The following is a 21,912-nucleotide window of genomic DNA, read 5'->3' on the forward strand; positions in this document are numbered from 1 at the left end:
GCAGGAATTAGATGTAGGTAAAATTTATGATTGAACTTGGGTTCTAGCTATGCTGAAGTACATGGAGTTTTCCAAACTAATCTGTGTCTTGCCTCTGTTCCTTTGCCAAAGCTATTTCTTCATTTTAAACGCTCCTTTCCTCGTCATCCACTTGGATGATAGCTACTCATCTTTAAAGATTTGTCATTCTTAGGCCTTTCCTGACTACGTAGCCCTACCCCTGGTACAATTAGATTACATCCCCCTTTCTTCCACAATTGTACTTTTTCTATATGTCTACCACAGCAGTTCTTCATTATAGTTAACATGAATATTCTCTCTTACTAAATGGTAAGCTCAAGAGAGCAAGAGTTTTATTTTGTTTTAAGGCTTATAACACCTATTACAGTGACAGCCTAAAATGCTATGGTTAATGAGTGATTAAATGATTAGATGGATAGTGGGTGGGGTCCCAGTAGATTTTCATAAATTTATAGTGGTAACTAGCCTTGGCATTTTAGTGTTCCCATGATCATTCTGAACCCTCACTCCCTAATATTGAGAGAAATTTTAACTAAATAATTAAATAATTACAAAGATGACAGAAATTCTTTCTTCTCTCCAAAGAATCTTTATAAAACTCCTACTTGACTATATAAAAAACTATTTTAGGAGCTAATGAAGTCTTGAGGAATGTATAATCTAATTGAATCTTTTGATCGATTTCGAACCAATTTATTTTTACATGAGCTAGCTTTAGTATATATTTAAAAACTGTGTCCACATTAATATATTTTGCTATTTAATTGAGTATGCATTATGTTTTTTTTTTTTTAAACTAGTATTCAATAGGCAGATCTCAAGCTGGTAAAAAGTTTATATATATATGTACTATTCTCTGATATAAAATTGAACCTACAAGCTGCATTGCTCTTTTTTACTGATTGAGTCAATTGAGCTACTTCTTGCTAGTTTATATTAAGATCGCATACTTAATATAGTATTTTGAAATTGTTTTCTTTTATTATGTCCTCGATGCAATAATATTAGATTTCACAAATGTATTTTCTCTTGAACGGGGTCATCTTCTGCTTTTGTTTCTGTTTGTTTTTTGTTTTTCTTTTTTTAAAGACAACAACACTCTACAACTGAAGGATAAGAAGATCTTACAAAATTATTGAGTTTAAGATGGTAGTTTTGTTTGTTTACTTGAAGGATCAAGTAAAGGAGTAAAGCAAAAATCTAATATTAAGTCTAAAAGTAGACTTATTACATATATATATGTAAGAAGACCCTTATGGATAGAAACTGTATAATGTTCTTATTTTAGTCAATATATGTTTAAATTCATTATCTTGATCACATTCTTTAAATTCAGTAAATAAGTCAATGTTCTTTCTTGTATCAATCTAGAGTATTCCACTGGTCTCTGCAATCTGCTCCGACCAAATATGCACAAGCTGTTACTCCTGAGCCTTGCTCCCACTAACAATATAATCTACACCTTTTCCTATACTGTCTACATCAAACTCTCATGACCAAAACTATAGGAGATATGCTTTTGTAAGTCTTATGTTTACAATAGCTACATCTTAATATACTTAATTTTAACATCTTTAAAAATCTTCACGTAGCAATATTTAAATTGTCATTAAGTTGAACCATCCAAAATATGTTTAAATATCCATTTAACATTTAAACATTATTAAACATAATATATATCATTAACTATGGTCTAAGGGAAATTTTCATTGGTAAGAATTTGCTGGTGAGCTGGGTATCAATTTGGAAGAAAGTCCAAAAATATGTTTTTAATACTTTATGCAAGTTTAATTGTATAAGAAAATTTTAAATATCTGAGTTAATATTTTTTTAAAAAAAATAAGTAAAATTAAATAGCTCATCTTTATACATGGGTTAAAATTTTGATAGTTTATAAGAACTTCAACTTCTATCTCTTATTCTGCTCTTCAAGGTTAATTCTAATGGAGACATAGCTTCTGCTTTAACATATTATTTCCCAGTAGCATTTTAATTTCTAAATTCCCATTCTCTCTATTAAATACTCAAGCGAACATTATTTGCATCAAATATTGCACTTCCCCTGGAGATTTGTTTGCAGGTCTTTCTATCTTATCAACTCTCTATTTCAATTGATCTTATAAATTTCACCCTTAAGTCAAATGATTTGGCAAAGGAAGAAATTTTGGGGTAAGATTTAAATAATAATGACAAATATTGAAATATTTAACAGTCAAAACTTTTTAGTCATTTTTTCCAAATATGTAAAACAAGCAAACATATACTTAACAAAACAACAACAGTAAAAAGTCATTGTACTAAACAGAGACAGTTAACAGCTGGTAGAAAATTGAATTGAACTTTGTCCAGAGACAATAGAAAAAGGAAATTAAAGGCTTCAAATTGCTTATAGCAGACCAGAGTAAATCCAACTGCTTTTTGGGGTCATTAAAACATCTTGAACAATTTTCCAAAGATTTTTGGTTCAAGAAGCCCAAAAGAAGATTTTTGCCAAGCACCACTTTCTTCTCGTTGTATTTCATGAGAAATTTAATCCATATGTTTCTGGTTCATTTATACTTAAGTCATCAAACTGTTCTTGTGCAAGAGCTATTTGATTTCTAAGAAATCATTTGAGCCTTTTATAGAAGTCTGCTCATTCTCTTTGAAGTAAGTTTTGCAAAACTGAAAATACTTGACTTGATCTTTTAAACTGAGCTTTTAAGTTTTTGTACAGAGAACTTTAGATTTTAGAAGAGATATTAAATGTAATCTATCTCAACATCCAAGTGAACTAGAATATCTCTAATCAATACTTAGCAGATAAATTTGGTTGCTTCTTGACCATTTTCAGTGATAGGAAACTCACTATTTTAGAAGAAATCCTAATCCAGCAAACCTTATCATCTTCTTTCTCCTGTCAAAATCATGTGGCATTCGTAATATAAGGCTAAGTGTGGTTGTGTGTGTGTGTGTGTGTGTGTATTATGACAGTCCTCTTATGACAGTCCTGCTTCCTGCTTTCTAGAAAATGTCTTCATTTTGATAATTTGAAAATTTATCCAATGTTGAGAAACTGTCTTGAGTTTGATACATTAGTTTGTTTTAGGAAAAAACTTTATTTAATTATTTTTTGTTTAAATTCATAACAGAACTGGATATATATTTTGTGTAAATATTTTCATTTAATCCATGTCATACCCCATAAGAAAATACTACTGCCTCAATTTACGAATGGAAAAACTAAATTTCAGAGAATTAATTAGTTTTAATGAGGTCACATGACTGTGTATTCAAACCCAGATCTTGTTGATTACAAAGTGATAGCTCTTTCTTCTACATTGAACTAAATTCCAATTAACTTTTTTTCAAAAGATCTTTGTCCATAAGAAGGTATAACAAAACAGAGTTTTGCACAGAGTTTTATTTCTTCAATAGTACACAAAAGCACAATTTTCTAAGTTAAAATTGTTCAATGTTTACAATTTTTATGACTCAGTTTAATATAAATATACTTACATTGAACATGTTTGCATTAAATTTTGTAGTAGAAAATTTCTGGTAATGCATACATAAGATGAGTAGGCTAACACATCTGCTTATGTTAAAAAGTATTTTCTTAAAAAATTGGAGGAAAAGAAATAACAGACATTTGTCCAAGTGTAAGTACATAACTAAACAGATACTGCAAAATCAAGTGCAAATTATGTATATGATACCGAACTTTGGAATCCTTTCTCCTCTAAATTTATCTTATTTATTTAAAACCAACTATATACCAAGCACTGAGCTCAGTATTTGAGTTACAAATATGAATAAGTCACTGTTCCCCTTTCAAAGAGTTTTCAGTGTTTTTGATAGAAATTACTCATTCATATGGTTGTTCAGGTATTCACATCTTGACTCACTGGCTCTATTTCTTTCTTCTCTCTCTTTTTTTTTTTCTCTTATGTCTCTCTTAATTCTCTAAATTTTGGGGTAACCCAATGATTTTCTAATTGAAAATGTGACTTCTCTCAGATCCTTTAAATATATTTATTTATAATTTTTCGTTTTCTCTTTTTATGATGGCACTAAAATCTCTCTGATAAAAAGCACTCTTTTTACAAGTAAGCTCTTAATTCTAATTTCAGAATTCAGTATAAATTATTGCTCAAATTATCTAATTAATCAGAAAAACTTTATATTGTCCTTAGTATGTTTCATACTTATGGTGGAATTTTCAAACAAAATGTCTAAGAACTAGAATATTTAAAAATAAGAAACAATATATACTATTAGCTATAATTCCTTAAATATTGATGTTTAAAAGAAATTTAATCATCAACTTTACTCAAAATTTATTAATTGCTTACTTTATTAAGAACAGAAAGAAGTTGCAATAAGAATTTTGAGGCAATCGTTCATTTAAAGCCAATTTTTAGAAAGAAGACCTGGATAATGTTAAAGAAAATAAAAAGAATGTATGCATAAGAAATATACTTATAGCAGTATATTTGATTGATTATTAAAATGATTGTTGTGATGAAAACCAGGAATAGTTATTGTGGAAAGAACAATAACTGGCAAAATCCAGAAGTAGAACATTTGGTATTGTAGATAAAAATTATAATGTGGGAGTAGTTATATTTTCTAGGAAAGGGATATGAATTGAGATATTACAAGAGACAGAAATCAAACGTGTCAACAGGAATTATGGAATCAAAACCTGTAGCGTAGAAGGTACTTTAGAGATTATCTTACCCTTACATTATGAATTTATAGAGAATTAAATAAAAGTTCCAGGGTTTCCCAGGTAGTTTTCTGTGTATCTGAAACTGGATTCCATGAGCCTGAGGTCTGCATCCAATGCTTTTTCCATTTGTGTGATTTATGTTGTCTTGTTTAGAGTGTGTTGGAGGGAATTGAAGCTGAGGGCAAAACTGAGGCTTTGAAGATTTACACAATAACCATATTCACTAGTGAATTTCAAGCCATGGTACTACCTATACAATACAAAAAAAAAAAATCGAAAGTAAAATTTCACAAGTACATTCACAGGGTAATAAATGATAAGTTTAAGTAGAAATCAAAATGTTTGATTGTGGATCAAACAAGTTGACTATCCAAGCAAGAAAAACCTGAAGCTAGGTGGAGTTAGTAAAGAAATTGGCAGTGGTTCTGTTATTGATCTTGAGTATTAAATGTGGATTGTGTGTCTGAGTGTATATAATAAAATCCTAAATGAAATCAAAGACAGTCTTATTTGTGAAACTGTAATTACTGTTATTTTACTTTACGATATCAGTGTGCCAAGGCTCATTAAAAAACTTAGAGAAGGATCAATCATCATTTGAAAGCTTTGGAAAAGATGCCATAAAAAATGTCATAACTGGTTTTAGACTTGTGTTGGGAAGTTAAAACTTGGGCAAATTCTTACAGAATCTTAAAGCTAATATTTTTTTATCCTTCCACAGATAAAGAAAGATGAATAAATGTTACCTTAACAAGAAAGTCAGAGAATTAGTTTTATATATGAGCTATTAAACTCCCATAGAGTAGGCTCTTCTTTGATATTTTTCTTTTCTTACAACTTATATATTCTCATTTTAAAAATATTTACTTTTTAATAATATTAAACACGTTACAAGTTTCTTCATATTTACAACATAAGACTTATTAGAGACACTTTATAAATTATAGAGAAAATTAGAACCTAAAGATTGTGGTGATTTATATTTCTTTATAGTTATTATTTATAAAACCTCAAATATAAAACCTCAGGAATTTAGAATCCAATGAAAAACAAAGGGAAATAAAATGGCAAAGAGGAGTAGAAATTAAAGAAAAAGAAAATATATTTCTTTAAAATAACTGTATTTTATTCTGTTTACAATTGTGTTATTAGAAACATAAAAACAAAATGAGAGAAAAATCCAACTTCTGGAATATAATTGAAATTTTATGCTTTCTAGAGAAGTAATTGATCCTTGACCTGAACCTTCATACTATGTTATTGGGTAGATCTAGGATAGAACTCAGGCTCTAGAACCCAAACTCTAGAGCTCATTCCTTATCACAGGGTTTCCTCTTTCTACTGTAATATTAATGATGAGTATCAATAACAACAGCAAGAACAGTAATTTGATTTACTTTTACAAATACAATACAGTTATTTGCAGGCAGAGTATATAACTGATGCTTTCAGATGACTGTAAAGACCAGAGAATCATTTTAAGCTGGCATATTTGCATATATCCTGATTATTATAAGTAGTAGAAACTTTGCCAAGATTTGCATACCTACCAAGCATCTTTATATATGTTATTGCCTTAGATCCTTTCAGCAACCAGTGAAACGGTCAAATAAAAGTGTATATCAGGAAGATGAAGCTTTTTACTAAGATTACAGTGTTGGTAAGTAGCAAAGTCTGATTTGAACCCAAGCTCCCTGGAACCCATTGCCCAGCTCTCTTCAATGTATTAGCCACAATTATGCAGAGGAAGCAACCAGAGAGATAGAGTATAAAAACTTTTAAAATTGTTTATTCTTGATGTCTATCCAATTCTATCACTACCATGCTGAGAATAAAGAAAAACATCTTCGCAGTTTTTAGGCAAACACAAATATTGGAGTCATATTATTTTAATTGAGATGTGTAATCATTAAAACATAAAAATATTGACACTGTAGTCACTCATATCTGAATACAAATGCATGATATTTACTATATATGTGAGTAGTCATAGATCCTTAGCTGTACAGTAGAACATTAAAGTAAAGCTGATTTTATATGAACAGTGAGGTTTGATTCTGAGAGTGGTTTGTCAAGGTGAGACACCAAATGCATGAGGGAGTTTAGTCTGACCCTGAGTCTTCTGGAACTAAGCTCAGCATGACTTCTACTACAATTTCCGATCAGGAAAATATATAAATATTATCTAATTTTTAAAAGATTTATTAATAAAATTATATAACATTTGCATGCAACTGGCATATTTATGTAGTTCTTCTAATCATTATATGACAATCTTTTTTTAAAATATTGTCTTAAACTCAAGCCCGGGAAGTCATGTGAGAGATATCTTTTGCAAGAACAGCAAGAATATGTAAACTCTGACTGAACAGTATTTACCTCCCCAAAACACACACACACATATGTGTATATGAACGGTAATGGGAGCTACCTTAAGTATCTTTTTCTAATTACAAAAATATTTTTTCCTTGAGCACATAAATCCCTTATCATAGAGCTATTTTTTTCTCAGTTTTATTGAGATATAATTGACATACAGCACTGTATAAGTTTAAGGTGTACTACATGACGATTTGACTTACACACATTGAGAAATAATTACAATAAGTTTAGTTAACATCCATCATCTCATATAGATATAAAAGAAAAAGAAAACATGCTTTTTTTGTAACAAGAACTCTTAGAATCTACTCTGTTAACAACTTCCATGTACATCATACCACAGTGTTAGCTACAGTCATCGTACACTAAGTATCTTAACACATACATATACTTAATATTTATTTCTTAAAACTTAAAATATGAGTCTCATTTCAATTACTAATTTTTACCATTAATTCATCCAATATGATATTTTGCATTTCTTTACCCAAGGAAGCACTACATTTCAGAAGGTTCTCTTACTGTATCATGTACCACTCACTGGTCAGGTGATAGCCTGTACCACCTTGATTCTCTATGATTTGATGGAATATGTAATGTCATTTTTTGTTTATTTTCTTTATTCTCCTTTTAACGGTCTTTTTATTTATTCTTTCTCTTTATGTCTATCCTGTCTTGTTTTAATGTTTGTATTTTCTATTTTAATCCTTCAGTCAGAGTTTGCTATTCTTAATTCTATGATTCCCTATACAACTTTCTCCATCTTGTTAGATCAAACTACTGTGATTCTGTTGTGAGACTTGGAAAGATTACAGGTTTAGGTGAGAAAAATGATACTACTACATGTTTTAATAGATGTTAAGAACATATCCGTTTCAACTGAAAGCTTGGAAAGCTAACTGTAGGTCTTATTTTGGGATTCTTCCATAAGAAGAAAAATTCCCTCATTTCCATTATGAGATTTTGTTTGTCCTCTTATGCAACTAAGAATATGTGAGAAGAAAGAAAGGATTAAAAACATCATAATAAGCACAAAAATAGGGCCAATTTTCACATTACACAGCTAAATTGAAAAGGAAGGAAATGAAGACATCAGTGGATAAAGTTAATGTAATTGGAGAATATTGTAGTCAAAGTAGTTTGTTTGCTCTAATCTTGTACACGATATAAAAATGTTGTTGCAAATGGACCCCAGCTGCAAGTAATCACAGTCAGAGTCTAAATGGAATCAACAGTGATGATCTGGTAAAAAGGCAAATGCCCATGCAGCTTTTCTTGGAAGAAAATAGACAATAGCCCCAAATTAATACATAAAAAAATGTGTTAAAATTAATTCACATACCCAAGCTAAGGAATTTAAATGATGGAAAAAAAAAGTTTCCAGATCCACAATTATTTTATTTTTAAATTTTTCTTTTTTTAAATGGTATAGATGCCAACTTTTCATTTATAGTAAACTCATTATCATATGAGCCATTTAAGTATGAAAACCATTTAAATGTTTATACCAGAATGGAGATGAAAGTCATTACTCATTGTCTTATATGGACTGATATTTTATATTTTAAAACATTGCTTATTTTGTGCCAAATTTTAAAGACCAACAGACAAACATACAAACACACAAACACATGAACACACACATACATTTCAAGAAGATAGAATCTTATAGGTATGTCTCTACTGCTTTGAAGTACAGTAAGTTATATTTAAGAATTGATTAGCTTTGATTGTGAACATCTTATAAGAAAATTATTAAACCTATTCACATTCTATTAAAATTTTGTGTTTCTTTAAGAAACGTCTTCATAAAGAATGGAAGGTATACCCCTCTCAATAACTGGATACTCATTAATCCCTTCTCAAATACTTTTCCCTTTGATAAAAAAAGGAGTACTTGAAGCCACAAGATAAGCGACACTCAGCTTCCTCAGTTATCAATTTTATTGCAATATTTGAGGAGGAATTTCATAATTTTCATAGTAATTTAAAAGATCATTTTCCCATGGAAGTAAATATAGTGTGCCAAATTTGCACAGATATAAATATAAAATATAAAATTTATATCTCTATTTAGGGTTATTTACCTTCACAATTCCTGGTGATAGAGGCTTATGCTTACCTGCATCAAAACAGCCACTGTACAAATTGTTCTGTATCATATCACTCTCTATATTTCTTCATAGAACTACTCACAATTTGAAATTATCTTAATGATGTTTATATTACTTCTTTATATCAGTCCCATTCCAGAATGCAAGATTTGTGGAAGCCAAGTTTTCATCAGTTTTTGGCACGTATATTTGAAATGTGCTCGTATCAGAGCCTTAGTTAGGTATTTTTTGAATAAATCTATATTTGTTGAATAAATGACTGGATTTTTAAGTTTGAGAATTATTGATTTAATAAATTCCAGGCACACTTTCCTAAATGGTTTGCTAGGATTTGTCACTCGTTTTGAGATTATTTCCATTTTAAGAGAATGAATTAGGAATCTAATAGGTTAAATAATTTATTCTAAAACACAGAGATAACCATTATTTCCTCAACTCAACCCCTTCTCTGTTCTCTTCAGAATTAAATTTTACAGAGATGAATTGATTTAAGAATAACACAGTGGTTAAAAGCACAGGCTTTAATGTCAGTCTGAGTTGATATCAAACTGGATCTACCACTTTCTAAACATGACCATGAGTTAATCTCTCTGTATGCCAACCTCTCTAAAACAATCATAGTAATTCTCATTTCTTTGAGTTGTGAGAATTGATGCAATTATGGATGTAGTGAACTTACTACAATGCCTGATACATAGGAAGTTGTCCCAAATAATAGGTCTTCTTACTTGTTTGAGTAAATTTTCAAGCGAGGATGGAGCAAAAGCTAAACCAGAAATGAAGCCAGAGGCAAGCATAATCAATGTGTCGCAAATATGGTTGGTTCTATGAAGGGTGCATATAATAATACACAAAGTCCATGCTAAACATTTGTTTAACTGGGCAGGTATTGCAATGTTGCAAACATTAATGTACTCCATTAAAAATTAAAACAATATTGTAAGACTAATATGCTTTACAGAATAAATAATATCTCATCATGGCAAAGTTATTTACATTATAAGATCTTTCTATAACAAAATCTTGAATTTTTTATTTCTTTTAAAGATATTCTCCTACAGCATTTTTTATTGAAATGATAAAGAAAAGTCATGAATCACACAAAATTATCCTCTCAGTTAAAATGTGAATAGATATAAAGTATAATTAAAATTTTATCAGATGAAAAATATCTGAGTTGTAGAAATGTACCTTACAGATAACTTTAGACTTAAATTGTGTGTGTGTGTATGTGTGTGTGTAAAACAATATAACATTAACTTAAAGTAGTCTGAAACATTCAACCCATTATAACTCAATCAACTTCTAATACAAGATTGTTCTCAAATTCTTAATAACAGCCTTCAGTATTTCTTGTTTGGGGGTTGCTTATCCTAAACAGATGGGTATCACATTTAGTACTGCTCAAAAATAAATCCTAATTCATTAAATTAATATAACAAGAAGCAATCTTCTAAGCACAGTTGAAGATCTAAAGTTCAAGTTTTGAATCAAGAGCTGTCCATGGCCTGGAGTCATGGAGGACCTGGACCACTTTGCCACTTGAGTGTTTGGACAAAACTTGTCAAATAGGTTAGACAAAAGAGAATGAGAGGGTGTGTTCTATTACAAAGTCCAAGATTATACATATATGGTATTTCTATATCTCTGACTTCCAAAACAATTAATTTGGAGTAGGTTTGCTTCACAGTATGATCCAGATTGTGTCATATATTAGCTCAGTCAGTCCTAGCAACTTGAAAGCATGTATCAGAGAAAAATAAAGTCAGTGTTTTAAAACTGGGAAATCAAGTTAGCTATTCCAATGTGATTTATAAAATAAACTACAATTTGAATAGAAAAATTACCTAAATTTTAGTGTTTGCCACTCAAATCTTTTTGAATTTATATATTACTTTTAAAATTATTATTTTTTCACTTACAAAAAATGCCAAGAAAGAGGTTAACTTGTCAAAGAATGTAGAAGAATGAGTGGTGACAATAATAAAAACAGAAAAAAAATGGGATAAACAGAGCTGACTATCTGTTCCCTCCACTAGAGAGAATGCATTAAACAATGAAACTCTGGAGGGACAAGAAAGAATTTGAATTCTTAAAACTTACATGGTCCCATATTTTGTGTCTAGTTTCATCATCATTAAATTCTGGAAGCCATTCCTTAATACTTAGCACTTTACCTCAGTCTAAAACAAATATCAGCATCAAAAGGGCTAGGAACCAAGATTATGCCACTTCTTCAGGTGTCATTGAACAATTACCTTTTTTAGTTTTCATGGCTGTGAAATGGGGCTATAATATCTAGCTTGTAAGGCAATTTTATATATGAACTGATAACTGTAAAACACTGTATAAACATTAATTACCTCATGTTAGTGTTGGAGCTATTGTAGTTATACCTGCGTCTTGCCACAGAGAGGCCTCATTCATGATTTGAATGGCAGAGTTTATTCACTACCCCTCTGGGAGCTATGTCGAAGTTGCGAACTTGATTGTGGAGGTAAAATGTGGCCATATTAACCCGGTTTTGAAAGAGATTTCACTATTGCTCACATGGGCTGTGATTATAGTCCTCCTAAAACACGTTTATATTCCACTTGTGACTATAAAGCCTAATATATAGAATGAGTCTAGTATTTTGACTACAAAGAGGTTACCTGATGAATTTCCAAATGGGATGTTATGAAGTCTTAGTTTTTATACCCTGAACTATCACCAATTAATAAGCGTAAATAATTAAATTACTCAACTTACGAAGAGCAGGTATAATATTTCCATGCCCCAGAGTGACGTGATGGCTGTTATTAGGCTTATGGGAACTGTTAATGTTTGTAGAGTCTTAAAATTCTTGGCTGAAAGCAAAATGTGGTGTCCCATACGTAAACTAATTTGTGGAATTTTTAAAATAAGAAATCATAGTATGTGTGAAAAGGAATTTAAAAGATTTTCAAAAGAATTTCTATGAACTCGATAGTGAATAACAGAAAAGCTTTTACCTTAAATTTCAAATATATAAATATATAAATATATTTGAAATTTAAAGATTCTTAATAGAAACAAAAAGTATAACCAGCAATTAGTATATTATGATTTGTCAAATAATGAGATCGTCTCAACTTGTGTAGGCAGAAACAAACTTGTATTTCATGAAGATAGTTTAAAAATAATAAGAAAAATTCAATCTGTAGGCATTATTATATACACCTGTACCCAAAATATAGAGTTGTATGGTATGATCATTGGATACAATTCTGAATAATCAAGGTGTGTTCCAAAACTCCTTCGTTTAATGTCTATGGTTTTGAAACTTACCTTGCCATCTATGTTTTTATTTGTTCCCACTCGCCTTGGTACAATGGACAACTAAGCGAAGTTCTGTATCATCTGAGTGACAGGTAACAGATTTTAGATTAGAGCTAATCTAAAATCACTTCAATATGATTTATTAATACCACTTAGTGCTGTTGATCCAAAATTAATTAATTGCTCCCAATTCACATCTGGTAGGTTAATGTTTCTATATTGCTAACAACTAAAAATATACTTATGTGAAGCACCTACACATTTCCCATAAGCAAAATAGTTTTTGTTTCTTCAGCAACTACATGGCATAAAATAATACTTTTTAATGTTTCCCTCCCTCACATAGAATGAGACAATGCATATTTCTATATTTTGTTTCATCAATAATTTCCTATCATTTAGAAATGTCCATAATCTTCAAGCCACAAAATGTCTTTTTCATGAAAATTAAGAATCTCCAAAAGTTCTAACTGAGGAGAAACATACCATCAGATTGAGAAAAACCTGAATCAATTAGGAATTGAAATGTTAAAATAACTTTAATATATATATATGTATACGTATAATGAAAATTACACATTTTTTTGGTTGACATGTCTTCATTTCTTGAAGCTGTGGTTTCAAAATCTAGAATATTTCCTCTCTAAATGAAGAAACCAGGTAAAGACAATAAAATCTAGTGTAGACACAATCTACCAAATATCAATACCCAGAAATAGTTTTCTTAGAAATTCAACTATATGTTTATTACTTATTTTGTTTATTACTTATGTAATAAATATTATGGTATATAAGATTTCTTCAGATTAAAATTGTCTCTTCAGGTTCTGAGCTCAAAGATGAAATTAATCCTAACTCTTAAGTTATATATTTTATATACTTACAATTATTAACATATAATACATGTTAGATATATGGTTTTCTTATGAAAAGAATTTGTCAAGCTATTTATATATTTATTTTATTAAACAATTACATTGTGTTATGTGTCAGTCAGTGTTTTTAAGGCTTTATAAACCCAAATCCACATTTCCTTATCTGACATCCTTGGTGCTGGATGTGTTTTGGAATTCCAATTTATTTTTCATACTTTTTAAAAGGGTAATGGAGAGGATACACTGTATATTACAAAATACCTTTGAAGAGATCTGGGGCAACATCCTGTTATTAAGCACATTAGAGAAGTCTGAATGATGACCCCAGCTAAATAAAGACTAAAAATTATTTTTGCATCAGGTAATTTTGCACCCAAATTAATTCATATCAGATAAGACTTGGCTTTTCTCATACTTTCCCTCTTTCACTCTCTGTATATATATAAATATACACACATATATATATATACACACACACATATACACATACATATGCATATGCCTAATGTATATGTGTGTATATGTATATACACACTTATGAAATTAATTAAGGATATCGCCAACTATGAACTTATTGGATTGTTTTTTCTTCCAGTTTTAGAGACTATAAATCAATATGCTAACTGTCCATGTTGGTAACAAAGACACACTAAAGACACCTCATGAATCTAGTAAGGTGATTATCTTCATAAGCTATCAGGAAGTAATTTGATATGAGGGAAAAAGGTTAACTACATACACCCCTTGTAATTTTTTGCCCAGCAGTTTTACAAAAAGATGTTTTGAGAAACTAGGTGGTTAGTAGGGGAACATAAAAACAGGTGTTTTTTTTTTTTTAATTTTAATTAAGTTTATTGGGGTAACATTGTTTAATACAATTATATCATTTTCAGGTGTACATTATAATTTGACATCTTAGATTCTATTGATGTTTACCACCCAAAGTCCATTTTCCTTCAGCTACCATATATTTGATCCCCTTTACCCACTTCACCCTCCCTCTAAGAAAATCCATGTCTCCTTTCAAATCTACTGATTTAATTTGTAATTATAGAATAGCAGTTTTTTAATTTGTTAAGCTAATATGTTGGAGGTAGATGGCCAAATCAGGAAGAGCTAGCATAATTAGCAAAAGCTGGAATTTTCTCTCTCCCCCTTCCTTTCCTTTTCCTCCTCTTTCTCTTCTTCTGTCTTGATTCCATACCCCACACCCCAGAAAAGGCTAATTTATTACATGGTGGATAATTTAAAAAGCATCAGTAGCTAAAAAGATCTTGAGTATCCTCGATGCATTTAATATTAATGATTACATTATCAGGGTATCGGTTAATTGGTGGTTGGTTGTTAACCCCACTGTTACACTTTTTTTGTAAGGCTGCCTGAGTCCATCATGGGACTTGGAACTTTTCTACACATTGACAGCATCACTCACTTCATTATGCTGACAGGTAGTAATTGAAAATTACAGCAGGATCAGAATTTCATAGTTGAGATGAAAACCAGAAACTTTCTAGTCCAAACATACTTTTCTGGTCCAAAATTGTGGTTTGGAGAGATTAAACATGTTTGAAGGTGGAATGAGAATATGTTTTGAATATTTCAAGGTTTGAACTGTGAAGTTTTGACACTCTGTTATCTTTCTTATTATATGTGACACTGCATAGGTATATCTAAAATTCTCTAAACCTCGGTGACTATTTAAAATAGGGATGGCAATACACACCTTGAAGGGTGGTTGTGATAATTAAATGAGATCATGGAAGGAAAAATGTGTCTGGCACACAATGGACTGAGTAAATTTAAAGCTATTATAATTTTTAATAAAAGAGGCCATGTTCCTATTTGGTGACAGAATTGTGACGATAATTCAAGTTTCTTGACATTTATTCCATTATTCTTTTTACTATTACACATTATCTCACATTTATCGGGAGATAAGGAATCATATAGTAATATACAATTATAACTGCTAAATGAGAGATGTAGTTCTCTTTGGCTCATAGAAGGCCTCAAAAAGTATAAGTATATATTTTAAAAAGTTTAATAAATTTATTAAGGAAAAACAGAAAAAATAATAAAGCTTTCTAAAAAATTCTGAGCAATCTACAAATCAATGTATAAAAATATAAGAAAACATTATAATTTATTTCAATCCTGCAGACTTGAAAATACTTTGTGAACAATGTTTGCGCCAAAAGGAATTTTACAAATCGGACACTGAATATTCTTGAATTTTTAAAGCAATATTTCCTTAAGAAGAAAGCAGGATTAGTTTTTCAGTGACACAGAAAATTCCTATCATTTTCACTTTGTTCCAAAATTATATTAATGGAGTTTTTGTCATGGGAATAAATTAAAATGGGGCATACGGCATGTGGAACGTGATGGTATTTCTGCACTATGCAATTTACAAGAAAACAATCTCATTTAGTTAATATCACTGACCATGTGGCTTGCATGGGGGTTCACCTGGAGCCCATGTGGAACCTCGCAATGCACACGGGTTCATTCAGTAAGAAGCGTATGATTTTTAAAAGATTTCATTTAGAATTTCTCAGAAGTTTATGAAAGCTTTACTTATATTTAGATTAGGACGGGCTATTCCTTGTAGCTATGCACATTTCACATTGTATTTTAAATCCTAGAGTTTTCTGACAAAAGTGTAAGTTGAGTGACTAGAAAATAAAATGAGATGCCTTAGCTAAGAGAACCAAAAACTTGACTTTAAATATAAAAAATATATATATATGTTTTAGGATCTCCTGATTAACCTTATTGTTCTTAGATATGTGGCTTTCTTATATAAAGGATAAAATATATCATCATATTAATTTAAGCCTCCATGTAATTTAATAATGGCATTAAGAAAGGATCTAAGAACAAGTCACAGATTTCAACAAATTAAATTCAGATACAATTATATGCAAACAATATTAAAATATAAGAATTGTCATCAAAGCATTTATTTATATTTAATGAGCTTAGAAATGTTAAAAGAGTAGAAAACAATTTTTAAAAAGTTTTCTAGAATCTGGAAGTTTGCTTTAATTTTTATTGTAGGCATTTTCACATAGCAATTCAAATTGCGATGGGAATCTACATCTATCAAATAAAACATCTCCAAAGACCCAAAACTTGTCTGTTCAATGCATCCACAAATTAGTATCTTCCAAAATCGTCCTTTTCTTCAGATATTTTACAAATAAAGATAGTGAATAAACTTAAGTAACTGTTGCTTTGCCTAATATTTGATTATAGCCTAACATAAAATTTACTTAAAATTTTTTAATAAAAAATTTGAATTCACATATTTATCATATTTTATAAAATCCTAAAATGCATGCATGAAGTGGTGAGGTGTGAAGAAAGAGAGACAGAGTGTGGCTGGAGGAAGGACATGCCATAAATGTTAAAATTTTTAATTAGCATCACTGCATTCAACAAGTTTCAAATTGATTGTTCTGATTCTGTAAAATTTATGCCTTTAGCAATAATGCTCCAAAGGAAACAGAACCACCCACTGGATGTAACAGTCAATATCATTCTCTCTTCCATTCTTCTGCTTTCCCACCCACATTCAAAAATAATAATAATATTTTCACAATATACTTCCAAAAGAAAATGTAAACCAACAGTCACGCGGAGAAACCATCAGAGTACAGAAGAGGAAGGAAAGAACAGGCCAAAGAGAGAAGGAGAATGGAAGAAGAAAACAAGAATACATCGCATGTTCTCAGTATATATCAGATAGGAAATCGCACAAGTAAGGCACTCAGCCAACTGCCATATGCCCTGACAAAGATACCAACAGCAGCAGTGCGCCCAGGGAGCTGTTTTATCATTAGCCCCTCACCCAGCAGTGGTGGAAACTCATTTAGCCCCATGCTGGACTTTCATTAGGCCAGACTCGCATCAGATGGTCTCATGTTTCGGCTCCGGAGCGGTGTGGCCCTGGATTGGGGGAGGCAACCACATCTCAGCTCAGTGGGGAGCCCAGATTGGAGCGTTCCTCTCTGACAGATGCCAGGGCCGAAATAGAGGCAGCATAGAGAAGGAGACCGGATGCAAGACTATTCTTTATGTTTGCATTTTGTGACATGAAACCTTTGAAAAAGAAAAAAAAAAGTACTAAATCCTTCAAGTTTGTTTTTAAGCTACTTCTATTGAAAATAAGATGGAGTCAGGGAAAAAATCAAAACCACGAAGCTGAAAGCAAAGAGGAAATGCCAGAAATCTTCACTTGGAACCATAGCAAAGAGCTGAGCTGACACTGGCAATTTTTTTTTTTTTTAACCTCAGGACTGTAATAAAAAGTCAACGAAGCAAGGGATGTCAATATATTCTAATAACAAAGATGTGAAGTTTTAGAGGGCTTTTCTTCTGCTTCTGCTTCTTCTGAGAGTTATGTTAAAAGTATGGAGAAATAGAGGATGAGTACTAAAGTCAAATGGACAAACTCGTAAGAAAGATGTTTCTTAGAAAAAGAATATAAAACATACATCATAGTAGTGATACAAACTGTAGTTTTGAAGAATAATTTTCAAAATTTAATTTAATTTTATTTCTTTTAAATTAGTAATAATTGAATCAAGAAATATGGAGGAAAAAAGAAAGGAGACAGCTGATGCTGATTTTTTTCTATTGTCCTTACCAAAGAGAAAAAAAAATCGTGTTCAGTATTTAAATCACTGATTATTTTAAAAGCACACTATGCTACTATGCTTTATTATGTTATTATGTTATATTCTCTGATAGTTTTTTAAAAATTCAATAGAATCCTAAATGCATTTTTATTAATTTTTCAACATTTCTATGAATTTAGAAAGACCATCAGATGGTCTAGAATAAACAAAAGCTTTCGTTTCATTTTATTTTAATTTAGTTTATTTTACATCAATTATAAATGTCATTACTTTACGTATAAACTCAGTTTTTATATCAAAATAATATATTAAATAACAGTTGTGCGAATTATTTTAATTCACTTGCTCTTTTGTCCAACATCTCAAAACGTATATTTCAATTCAATTTATATGAAAGTATTAGATTGAAAAGTAAAGAGTTTATAAAAAAGAAGCAGGGGGTATTTTCCTAAAAACACCATATTTTCAAATGGAAAATCTAAGGCATATTTGGAAAATTTCAAGAAAACATTAGTATATTACATAACAACATAAAATACCCGTACTGATATTCTGAACTTTGAATGGTGGGCAACAAATCCGGGGAAAAAATAGTTTCTCATCTTTCTAGAGATGATTGGCTAATTATTGCTAAAGTATTCTGTTCTCTTTCACTATTTTTTCTTGGAACATAGTTTGCAGATTATCTTTAGGTCTTTTTGAAGTGAGGCTCCTTCTAGTACATTTCACTCCTGGAGTCTCTATTCCTGTTTATCAATGACACGTGGCTTGTCGTCCACTTCATCATCCTGGTTTATGTCAATTTGTAGACATGTTAGGGAGCATTGCTGCAGAAGGTTTCTCTTACCAAATTACTGTTGGGATTTTCATATAGTTTTTCACTTATTTAAATAGTAAAATTATTTTAAAAAAGAAAATCTTCATTTTTTACGAAGAATTAATGCTGCAAAAATATTGCAAAATTGTTTTTAAGGAAAAAATAATGGCTTGCATACATGCAAATGTGATATAAACCAATAACCCAAACAAAAAATAAATACGAAGCTGAAATTACGGAAATACCATTGAAATTTTAAGATCAGTTTCCGAATGTTTAAAAATTATTATTATTATTTTTAAAAGTAGAGCTAATATAGGGGTGTGTGTGTGTGTGTGTGTGTGTGTGTGAAAATAATTTCCAAGAATATGCACTAACAGTCTTGACAACCTAGATGTTTCAGCTGTATTTGAGGTAGTTATTGCCGGAGACAACAATTTAGTGGCAATGTTAGCAAACTGGGCCAAGCCTCTTTGATTCACCACAGGTATTAGAAAGTTGAATACACATGTCAGCCCTACAGCAGGTGGGCTGTGTTGAAGCGCCACCTACCGAAGCGTTGTGTTCTCCAGTCCTGCGTGTCCAAAGTTGGCATTTCCTATAGCATTGGCAAAACTGGTTCAGGGGAAAAAATTACAGTACAAATGAAATCCTATTTTTGGCAAGCAGGACTCTATAAGTGTGTCAGCTTCAAACTTTACTGATTACAGCAGTTTGTCTATGCTAATGCTTTTATGAACTTCCTTTTCTAAGGAAGAATAAAAACTAGAAAGGAGAATTTCAGCTTGCATGCTCCTAAATTGGGTCGTTTATTGGTATATAAAAAGAAGAGAGGGGAAAGAGGAAGATGGAACCATTTTTGTGTCATTTTACACATTTCCAAGATTTTGTTCAGAATTAAATAGACTGAGTAAAAATTATATAATTTCACACACATACATAGCTATAACAGATCATATCATCCTAATGAATATGATTAAATTAACAGATAGACCTAAACACATGCATGTCTTTATCTTTTCTAACCAACTCTCTACTCTCATATGTAAAACAACTGAAAGTAAAAGTTCTCAGGAGAAACTGAATATTCTATCTCATTTTATAAGTGATAACAGAATGTCATCCAGACACATTGCAAATGGGATAACTAGCTCATGACTGACTGGATAAGCTTCAGTGATTGATCTTGAGATTGGCAAAGATATTTTTAAAAGGTTTTAAAATAAAATATCATGTTGCATCTTATGGATATTGATCAAATGAAAAATGTTATTTTCTAAAATAACATCTTAAAAATAGAGCATTTCTTCTACAAACTAAGCTTAATGGGGAAAGTCATTCAGCTTGAGAGCATATAGGTTTCTGTTTGTATAATTTAGTGTAGAGTATTGTTTTGCTTTTCTTCTGACCTCGATTTTTAAACTTATGAGAGTAGCAAATCCATTCTTCATAAAAGTATAGACTGTCTGTTTAGATAATGTACAACAGGCTAATTCTGACAGTACTAATATAGTTTTCTGAGTAAAAATAATTTATTTAATATATGTTTTAGAATAACCAAAGTAAAAGTTCTCAGGTATGATATATTCTTAAAGGTCTCTCTGGTAAATACACATTTGCATGATATATGTAGGAGCTGTGCAGAAGTCTATATACGTAGGAAAGTCATTTATATACTTAACTACTATACTAACACATTTACATGGCCTCCCTTTAAGACTGCAATCTTTTATTATGTTGACTTTTAGACTAATAAACTTCCCAAGGTAATACCTTTTGTATCACTTGCTCTCTCTTCCACAAACAGCCACTGCTTTTTCATTATGTAGGAAGCTTAATTGCCAATGTCAAAATTAAATCATATTAAGGGATTGGTTTAAAACTACAAAAGAATAAAATGAATTTTGGAAAATGGCTTAATCCTCTTTCTCAAATGTAATTGTACTACTATACATTGTGTTTTCAATGTAAAAAGAAATTACGATTTAAAGATTTAAGATATTTATTCACATGTAAGATTTTAGGGATTGTTCTAATTAATTTTAGTCCTTTCTCCTTAATCAGAATTGAAAGTTATGCCCTTAGGAGTTATAACCATAGCAAGAACTGGGGCTCACTTTTGTGGCCTCCACTAACTTATTTAACTTAAAAAAATGATAATACTTTTCCCTATTATTCATGAAATGAGAGTTATAATAACTACTATTTCTCCCAGTAAAGCTTTGAAAATAGCATCCTTAAATCATCAAGATTTTTAATGAGTCATTTCAAAACCAAAATTTCAGTACTTTGCTGAAAATGGAAACTTAATTTTAAGCTTAATTAATCCAAAATTACACATGGAGATATATGCCAACATCCATGCAAACATGCTTCTATCTGAAGGGCAGCCTCAAAAACAGTGCTTTTACCAGTTTTGTGAAAGTGACTGACTTAGAATTGGTGCCAGATTCAGAATTCCATATTATCCAAAAGAAAATTTAAAAATATGATTAGTTAAAAAGAAGTTTGCATTCTACAAAGAAATTTCATTTTAAAGCTTTTCAAATATCTACCAGAATAGAAAATAAAAATAAAGGCATTAAACACCTGCAGCCCTGAAAACCAGACCATCTCACTGAGCATAAGAGAGAATCCCACATAAGAAGAAATTTCTCTCATTCAATGGAAACATATGGTGTTCAGATCTGCCCTTGCAAAAAAACATAATGATCAAAATATGCATTTGTTTTGGGTCATAACAAGGAACACCTAAAATAACAAAGCACAAAAGCACGAATAGAATCATGAACATATTAATAAAATGGATTAGCCTTTATCATCTTCCACTGTGTGTCTCAAACACCCTATCACTCATTCAATAGTCCAGCCCCCAGGCAGAATCCTGAGTAAATAAATGGACCTTGCCCCATGCTCCAGGGTCACCACACTCCAGTTTGTCTTACTCAATGGCAAGCAAATTCCTAAATGGAGAGCACCCTGCCCTGACTTGGACTTTTACCAATCCAAGGTAGCTGGTGCTTTTTATACCATGCACATGCAATTC

This window comes from Pteropus alecto, unplaced genomic scaffold (genome assembly GCF_000325575.1).
Source record: "Pteropus alecto unplaced genomic scaffold, ASM32557v1 scaffold121, whole genome shotgun sequence".
NCBI lineage: Eukaryota > Metazoa > Chordata > Mammalia > Chiroptera > Pteropodidae > Pteropus > Pteropus alecto.